The sequence below is a fragment of the Chrysoperla carnea genome (genome assembly GCF_905475395.1).
Source record: "Chrysoperla carnea chromosome X unlocalized genomic scaffold, inChrCarn1.1 SUPER_X_unloc_121, whole genome shotgun sequence".
Classification (NCBI taxonomy): Eukaryota; Metazoa; Arthropoda; class Insecta; order Neuroptera; family Chrysopidae; genus Chrysoperla; species Chrysoperla carnea.
Window position 1 is genome coordinate 7501 of NW_025408069.1, and position 7500 is coordinate 15000.

At 28.1% G+C, this 7500-nt stretch overlaps 3 non-coding genes across 3 annotated transcripts in view; all 3 read right to left on the bottom strand.

The window, feature by feature from the left end:
- Positions 1–382, bottom strand: part of LOC123303695 — a 4577-nt gene extending 4195 nt beyond the window's left edge. The window contains exon 1 of the ribosomal RNA XR_006535790.1: positions 1–382. This exon is cut by the window's left edge and continues 4195 nt beyond it. This is a non-coding gene — a ribosomal RNA (large subunit ribosomal RNA).
- A 635-nt stretch (positions 383–1017) lies between these two features.
- LOC123303689 lies at positions 1018–1172 on the bottom strand. Its single transcript, XR_006535785.1, has one exon. It is a non-coding gene; the product is annotated as a 5.8S ribosomal RNA (ribosomal RNA).
- A 953-nt stretch (positions 1173–2125) lies between these two features.
- Positions 2126–4281, bottom strand: LOC123303693. Its single transcript, XR_006535788.1, has one exon. It is a non-coding gene; the product is annotated as a small subunit ribosomal RNA (ribosomal RNA).
- Between the last annotated feature and the right edge of the window lie 3219 nt (positions 4282–7500).

Here is a 7500-nt window from a genome sequence, read left to right on the forward strand (position 1 = left end):
CCTCACGGTACTTGTTCGCTATCGGTCTCGTGGTAATATTTAGCCTTAGATGGAGTTTACCACCCACTTAGAGCTGCACTCTCAAGCAACCCGACTCTAAGGAAAGATTCACCTATCATCAATAATAATCACTACGGGCCTGGCACCCTCTATGGGTATATGGCCCCATTCAAGATGGACTTGGATGTATTATATAACAATAGGTTTATATTGAATCTTCCTAAACACTACATTCCCCAAGTGTCTGTTTATCAGCCACGGGGTTCAGTGCTGGGCTTATCCCTGTTCGCTCGCCGCTACTAAGGGAATCCTAGTTAGTTTCTTTTCCTCCGCTTAATAATATGCTTAAATTCAGCGGGTAATCTCACCTACTCTGAGGTCGTAAAAGTTTTTAGAAGTATTAAAACAAAAATTTTTTTTATATATTATGTTTTTGTTATATTTTATAAGTAAACAATTTTCTTAATTATTCATACTCAATTTTTTTTAATATTATTATATAATATTATTTTTATATTTATCTAAAGAGAAGAAAATAAAAAATAAATAATTATATATATTAATTTTTTTCGAGTATATTGAAAATTTTATTACAAATAAAATATTCCATAACAAAATATTAATATATAATATTTTTGTTTATTCTTCTTTATTTAATATTTTAAAAATATATTATTAATATCATTTATTATTAATATTATTATTAACATAAAGTTTTATAATATTATATATAAATGATAAAAAATAATATTGATATATTAATTTAAAAATGTCGACAAATAATAAAAAATATATAAATTTTAAATGCTATTAAAAACATTTTATATTTATTTTTTTCTTATATTTGGCGTAAAACATTCATATATAAATAATTTTACATTTCTTTTATAAAAATTTTATTTATCAATTTAATTAAATATGAAAAAATAAATTTTCTTTTTTAATTATTGATAAATTTCTTTTTCATAAAAAAAATTTTATGTAAAATAATCTTTTATTATATTAATATAATGTATACGACCCTCAGCCAGATGTGGTCCGGGAACAGTATCCAAGGACCGCAATGTGCGTTCGAAATGTCAATGTTCATGTGTCCTGCAGTTCACAAGTTGACGCGCAATTAGCTGCGTTCTTCATCGACCCACGAGCCAAGTGATCCACCGTCCAGGGTAATCTTTTTAAATTTTAAATGTAAGTATTATTATTAATAATAATCTTTATTTTTAATATAAAAAATAAAATTATTAATTTATATATCTTTATAAATTCTTTTAAAATAAAAAAATTTTTCTAGAATATAAATTATATATTTTATTTTAAATATATATATATATAAATTAAAGATATTATGGTATTAATAAATATATACATAACATTTTTGATATTTTTGTTAGTGCTAGCTAGATATAATAATTAATATTTGGTATATTTTATAGAAATGTATTTATTTTTTTTTTATAAATTATTTTCTACATAAAAATATATATAATATTAATATGGTACAAAACAAATGGGTTTGTTTTTTAACATAATAACTTTTAATAAAAAAAAAGAAATATCAAGACAAAACATAAAGAAATTTAAATTTGAAATAAATTTTATTCTTTAAAAAAATTTTATCTTGTGTTTTCTTTATTTTTATTATATAACATAGAAAAATAAAAATATAGATTATATCAATTATAATCTTATTTTATTTTTCTTAATAGAGATTATATACATATAAACAAATAATTTCAATATATTCTATTTTTAATTTCACTTTTTTATAAGAGAAATTATTTATAGATTTTATTAATAATTATTGTTTAATAATAATAATAATATTGAATATAAAAATATTTTATATGTAACAAATATATTATTAATATTTATATAATATTCTCTATATTATATGTATAGATATATTATGTGTATAAAAAAAGTTTGGCGTATTACTTTAATATGATATCATAACCAAAATAAATCTCTTTTAACACATAATTACTATTATATATTTTGAGAAAATAACATATTAATATGTAATTTTGTTAAAAAAAATATTTCTTATCAATAATATTTTTATTTTTTGGAATATTTAAAAACAATACAAAAAATATAAATAAATATATTTTATATATATCGTTAATGATCCTTCCGCAGGTTCACCTACGGAAACCTTGTTACGACTTTTACTTCCTCTAAATGATCAAGTTTGGTCATCTTCCCAGCAACATCGGCAATATCAGAAATATTGCCGCGTACCAGTCCGAAGACCTCACTAAATCATTCAATCGGTAGTAGCGACGGGCGGTGTGTACAAAGGGCAGGGACGTAATCAACGCGAGCTTATGACTCGCGCTTACTGGGAATTCCTCGTTCATGGGGAACAATTGCAAGCCCCAATCCCTAGCACGAAGGAGGTTCAGCGGGTTACCCGGACCTTTCGGCCTGGGAGGACACGCTGATTCCTTCAGTGTAGCGCGCGTGCGGCCCAGAACATCTAAGGGCATCACAGACCTGTTATTGCTCAATCTCGTGCGGCTAGAATGCCGCCTGTCCCTCTAAGAAGAATTATTTGTACGCCGGCAGTAAAAACCACATCAAAAAACTGCGTACCCATACACCATAACATATGCAACATAAAGCACAATATATACAAAATATAATCTTGATCGTTAAATCTCAAAAATACATGCATATATAAATACAATACATAACACACATGAAAATGAATGAAATGGGAAACAAACAGCCGATGGGCCTTGAGATGCCGGTAAAGTACGTCTATTTAGCAGGCTAGAGTCTCGTTCGTTATCGGAATTAACCAGACAAATCGCTCCACCAACTAAGAACGGCCATGCACCACCACCCACCGAATCAAGAAAGAGCTCTCAATCTGTCAATCCTTCCGGTGTCCGGGCCTGGTGAGGTTTCCCGTGTTGAGTCAAATTAAGCCGCAGGCTCCACTCCTGGTGGTGCCCTTCCGTCAATTCCTTTAAGTTTCAGCTTTGCAACCATACTTCCCCCGGAACCCAAAAGCTTTGGTTTCCCGGAAGCTGCCCGCCGAGTCATCGGAGGAACTTCGGCGGATCGCTAGCTGGCATCGTTTATGGTTAGAACTAGGGCGGTATCTGATCGCCTTCGAACCTCTAACTTTCGTTCTTGATCAATCAAAACATTTTTGGCAAATGCTTTCGCTTCTGTCCGTCTTGCGACGATCCAAGAATTTCACCTCTAACGTCGCAATACGAATGCCCCCATCTGTCCGTATTAATCATTACCTCGGAGTTCCGAAAACCAACAAAATAGAACCGAGGTCCTATTCCATTATTCCATGCACACAATATTCAGGCAAAATTTGAGCCTGCCTTAAGCACTCTAATTTGTTCAAAGTAAACGTACCGGCCCACCTCGACACTCAATTAAGAGCACCGCGACGGGATTGCAATTGGGGGCTGCCACCGCTCTTAACGGTTAAACACTTACGACAAATTACATAATAAAAATATATATAATGCATTAAATAAATAATAACACTAAAATATACTTTATACATAATCTGTACCACCCACCGGTAGGACGTCCCACATAACATGCTAGTTAAACAATGCGAGCATTGAACCAACAGTGTAGGACACAGATTCGACTACGAGCTTTTTAACCGCAACAACTTTAATATACGCTATTGGAGCTGGAATTACCGCGGCTGCTGGCACCAGACTTGCCCTCCAATGGATCCTCGTTAAAGGATTTAAAGTGTACTCATTCCGATTACGGGGCCTCGGATGAGTCCCGTATCGTTATTTTTCGTCACTACCTCCCCGTGCCGGGAGTGGGTAATTTGCGCGCCTGCTGCCTTCCTTGGATGTGGTAGCCGTTTCTCAGGCTCCCTCTCCGGAATCGAACCCTGATTCCCCGTTACCCGTTACAACCATGGTAGGCGCAGAACCTACCATCGACAGTTGATAAGGCAGACATTTGAAAGATGCGTCGCCGGTACGAGACCGTGCGATCAGCTTAAAGTTATTCAGAGTCACCAAATTAAACGATGCAAATTAAAATTTACACCGATTGGTTTTGATCTAATAAAAGCATTCCTTCCATCTCTGGTCGGAACTCTGTTTGCATGTATTAGCTCTAGAATTACCACAGTTATCCAAGTAAATGTGGGTACGATCTAAGGAACCATAACTGATATAATGAGCCTTTCGCGGTTTCACCTTAATTTGGCTTGTACTGAGACATGCATGGCTTAATCTTTGAGACAAGCATATGACTACTGGCAGGATCAACCAGGGAACTATTTGTATTTATAATATTAAATATATAATAATATACATGATATTTTTGTTTTCTTATTATAAGAAAAAAAATTTTCATACAATAATTATTAATATATAATAATATTATTACAATTTCATTTTAAATATCAGATGGTCTCACCCATTACTGATATAAATTTTTTTTTTTTTATATCTCTATTGTTTTAAAATTAATAGAAAAAACATATGAGATATATATATTATTATTAATTTTTTTTTTTTTCAAATATATATATTTATTATGTCATTTATATAATTTTTTTGCTTTTACAAAAAGAAATATATAACATGTTATTCATAATAAATATTATTGAATAAAAAAAAAAAAAAATAATTATGATTTTTGTCAGACCATCACCAAATGGGTCTTAAAATATTTCAAACATTTTCTCATACTCGTCGCTAGATTGAAAGCGTCATTTATTTTTTAATTTTATTTAAAAAGTTAATTTTAAATAAAAAACGTTATAATAACACTTAATATTCTCGCTTGGTATGAGGTGAGTCAATGTAATATTATTTATAAAAATAATTTTTATATAAATATTGTGTGCTCATATGGGAGTGTAAAGTTTAAAACTTATAACCCATGAACTTGCTTTGACAAAAAAATTTATATGTTATTCTATTTATAATCAATAATTTAATAAAAAAAAATTTTTTTTTAAATATTGATATAAAAAGATATACATATAGAGGTTTTTTTACAAAATTCTCATTAATTTTTTTACAAAAATAATAATACAATATTTAATATCAAAATAATCCAAACTGATTACCATCCAGACTATTATCAATATATATAAGATTGTATTATTATTCATTTCAATACATATTTATTAAAACTGAGATAAAATTTCATATATTAATAAATATGCATGTGTAAAAAAAAAAATTTTTATATAATAATTGAAAATGTTTTTGCTATTATTTTGTATACATACATTAAATAATTGATAACAATTTAATACAATGTACACCTAAAAAATAATAACAGCATATACATATTCGAAACATTACTAGCAAAAAAACCAAAATACAATATTAAATATCAAAATAAACCAAACTGATTACCATCCAGAATATTTTGAGTATATATATATATAATTTTGTATATTTTGCGTTCATGTTAATAAAATATATAAATGATACATATTTGAAAAGTGTTATTCTTCTTTCTGTTTTTTCGTAATATCATGGTGTCCATAGACATGCAAAAGCGTCATACCAAGCCATATACATACCTACACCACCTTTGTTGAATGATACACGAACAGTATGAAAATTAAACAACATATTCAATATCATTTTATATTATACTAAAATAAATGTTATTCTATTAAGAAAGTGTATATTTTTAAATTTGGCATTCATTACATAGTCAAAATACAATAATAATATAGATGATACATATACGATAATTGTTATTTTTCTTTCTGTTTTTTCGTGATATCATGGTGTCCATAGAATTGCAACGACGTCATACCAAGCCATATACAACTCTACACCACCTTTGTTGAATGATACACTTAGAGTATGAAAAATAAACAAATTATACTATATCATACTATATCATATATGTAAGACTGTTGAACATAATACCACAAAATACACTATTTCATATAGATATACATTCATTCTTGTCAACATAAAAGTACGTTATAAATGATACATATACAATAAGTTTTATTCCTCTTTCTGTTATTCCGTAATATCATAGTGTCCATAGAATTGCAACGACGTCATACCAAGCCATATACAACTCTACACCACCTTTGTTGAATGATACACGGACAGTATGAAAAATAAACAACCTATTCTATACCATTTAATATCATACTAAAACATGAAACAAATGTTATTCTATTAAAAAGTGTATTATTTTATTATATTTAGTATTCATTACACAGTCAACATACATAAATGATACATATACGATAAGTGTTATTCCTCTATCTGTGCATCCGTAATATCATAGTGTCCATAGAATTGCAACAACGTCATACCAAGCCATATACAACTCTACACCACCTTTGTTGAATGATACACGGACAGTATGAAAAATAAACAACTTATACTATACCATACTATATCATATGTGTGAGACTGCTGAACGTAATACCACTAATACACTGTTATACATAGATATACATTCATCTCATTAACTTACACGCACTATCCATCATATATATTAAAGACATTACACCCGGTGCTTCAAACTCAAAATATGATAATGTTTAAAATGGCTTTAAACATCATAAACTTTACAGAATAATCAAAATTTAAAGAAAAAAATTTTAAAAAAAAAATTTTTTTCAGCTAAAAATTTTTATTTTGGGACCAAAAAAATTTTTTTTTGCTTTTATCATATTTTATTAAATGAAATTTATGCATTATAATAAATTATTCAATAAACATTAATAATTATAATAAATTATTAAAAAATTTTTGGAATTAATGCAAATTTTTAGAAAAAAATGTATATTTTTTTTTTATATACAAATCGTACATGTTATATTGCGACAGGGTACCGGTATAATACATGTGATACATATGTAGATTTTCGAAAAAATTTTTATCCTTTTAAATGGTCCTAAATACTATATAAAGGTAAAATATATAGAATTTTTCGGGATTCATTAAAAAATTTTAGGGAAAAAATTTCATTTTATTTTATATACAAATCGTACATGTTATATTGCGACAGGGTACCGGTATAATACATGTGATACATATGTAGATTTTCGAAAAAATTTTATCCTTTTAAATAGTCCTAAATACTATATAAAGGTGAAATATATAGAATTTTTCGGGATTCATTAAAAAATTTTAGGGAAAAAATTTCATTTTATTTTATATACAAATCGTACATGTTATATTGCGACAGGGTACCGGTATAATACATGTGATACATATGTAGATTTTCGAAAAAAATTTTATCCTTTTAAATAGTCCTAAATACTATATAAAGGTAAAATATATAGAATTTTTCGGGATTCATTAAAAAATTTTAGGGAAAAAATTTCATTTTATTTTATATACAAATCGTACATGTTATATTGCGACAGGGTACCGGTATAATACATGTGATACATATGTAGATTTTCGAAAAAAATTTTATCCTTTTAAATAGTCCTAAATACTATATAAAGGTAAAATATATAGAATTTTTCGGGATTCATTAAAAAATTTTAGG